Raw genomic sequence first — 2602 nt, forward strand, 5'->3', positions numbered from 1 at the left:
ACATTTTTTCATAACTCCACTCCTTGAATATGAGAAACCGTGGGACCCTTTTGCATTGCATGTATGTTGACACCTGGAAGAATTTGCTTGGATGTTCCCATAAGTGTTTTATAGAAGTCCATAACCTACTTTTTATGCTGTCCGGATCACTTAGTTCAACCAATGTGATAGATTTAATCTCATGTATTTTTTTCCTAGTATTACTCTACTTCATTACTGTAAAAAAGTATTTATTGTTAGCATCTCCTACCTTTATCCAGTAAGCTCTTGATTTCTATATTAGGGCGCATTCTTCAATATTACTCCATCTTTCAATGTCCTACATATATTGTTTTCTTATGGAGTAGTTCATCTGAGCATTGTGAAACTATCTGTCTTTGGACTTGGGCAATATACATTCTGGCTTTAGACCTAGCCAATATACATTCTGGCTTTTGTGATCTTTTCTCTAATTTTCAAGAATTCTTCCTTATTCGGTCTCTTAAGCACATGCTTGAGAACTTTGAGTTTTTTCCACACTTTTTCCATCTCTCTTTTGGACTCTGTTTATTCTAGACTGATGCTACAACATTAGAAAAATTTAATTATCACCCCAAATATTAAAGAATATAAAGGAAGTTTTGTCCCTCCATATTTATCCCTTTAAACTTTGAGTAGCAAGGAAGAATGATCGGAGGTATTAAGAAGAGTATACGTAGTAATTACATGTCCCCATTGGATAATCAAAACTCAGTTCCTAAATACTCTATAAGTCCTCCTACAGATTCTATTCGTTCCCAGCTGTTTATTGTTCCATGTATAAAAATCTCCCCTCCAAGATAGTTTATGCATATGTATATCTTGGATGCACTCAGTGAAATCTCTGATCTCTACAGCTGTTAAAGGATCCAAATATATTCTATCATTCATGTGAAGTATACCATTAGAATCACCTGCTTTTATCTATGGTTGTGAGACACCTTGGCTAATCTTTATTAACTTATCCCAAAATGATTTTCTCTTCTCTATAGTGTTGAATCCATACACAATAGTAAAGAGAGACTTAAGATCACTAGTAGTGATAGTAATGTAACAAAGTATAAGTTTGGAAGTAGAGCATAAGTGAATAATCATGTAACAATTTGGATCCCAAACTATACAAATCCTACCATTAACTACATCCTGATAGGTGTTCCAGTTAGGAATGATATGATTAACTTCATTCATTGAGTTGTGCTCTTTAGCAGTAGTTTCCACCAATCGTGCAAGATTAATATGATTATTCTTAAAATAATGCTTCAACTACTTTTGATTGTGCCATTTATTAGTACCTCACACATTCTAGATCATCCAATTCATTGAGGGGATTTAATAAGGTCTCGTTTATCAGGGTGGCATTTGTTGTTGCCACAAGTATCGCTGTGATCACTACTTTTCCTTTTTCTCACTGATATAGTGCTTAAAGTTGGGAACTTAATCATATCATACACTAGACCAGTATTTAGAGCTTCATGAGTTCGCTTTTGGGGAGAAGTGTATGTTCCTTGAGGAGCATGCGCGCTTGGACCTGCAATATCTATTTTTCCACATGAAGTTTGGGGGTGTTGAGCATATGTGCTATCTTTTATGATGATCTCAAAGAGAATGACATCTTAAGTCTTCCACGTTTGCTCAATCTTCCTCGACTCAGGTCTCTTTCCCTATTTTGCTACATGAGCTTTTATATCATGTAGATGACAGGAGTGTCCAACAACAAAGTATACAATACAGAAGTTAGGGAGCCATTCATACACTACTTGCTCCTCAAATTTATTACCATTGGGATCCAAAAATATTATCTCATCCGGGAAGGTTTTAGTGATCTTTACTTCTTTCATCATCCTTGGGAATGAGATTATGGTTTGTTTTGTTGTGCGAGTGTCAGCCAAAATAGGACTCCCCACCACACTTCTTATTCTAATTAATGATTCTTTCCCCCAACATGACATTAGCGAATTTGGAAATTTAACCCATTTAGGGAATCAATGTAGGAAACTCTTCTCTGAAATCAAAATCTTGAGTGTAAGGTTTCATAATAACATGCCTATTATTCATTGTGTATGGACCAAAAAGAGCACTTTCATAATAACATACTTATTATTCATTATGTATGGCCCAATAAGGAGTACCTCATTCAAATCTCCAATGGATTGGAATCTGATTACCTAGTCTCCTTTATTATGGTAGAAAAGCTCTTGTTCCTCAACACTAATTAACGTTTGAAGCACACCTCATCCAATTCTAGGTGCAAACAATCGTTAAGCATTATAAACCCCCAACGAAGAGGTGGGGTCGACCCCACAGGGAGCGATACATGTTCAAATTTAATTATGAAATACAAAAGTGGTCCAAATAGTTATAGGAATAGAAAAAGTCGAAGATAACAAGAAACAAGTCAAAGGGGATGACACGAATGTCAAATGGGGGGTTTTTGGTTTGTAATTATCAGCTACAACGCAATCAAACAACAATGAAATAAAAATAAAGAGAGGAATTCTCAGGATGTGATCGATTATAGGCAAATTTTGTTATATGGGTAGGATTGAAATAGTTTTCTCTCAAACAACTATCACCTTTCAAGTGA

The sequence above is a fragment of the Solanum tuberosum genome, unplaced genomic scaffold (genome assembly GCF_000226075.1).
Source record: "Solanum tuberosum cultivar DM 1-3 516 R44 unplaced genomic scaffold, SolTub_3.0 scf00023, whole genome shotgun sequence".
Lineage (NCBI taxonomy): Eukaryota > Viridiplantae > Streptophyta > Magnoliopsida > Solanales > Solanaceae > Solanum > Solanum tuberosum.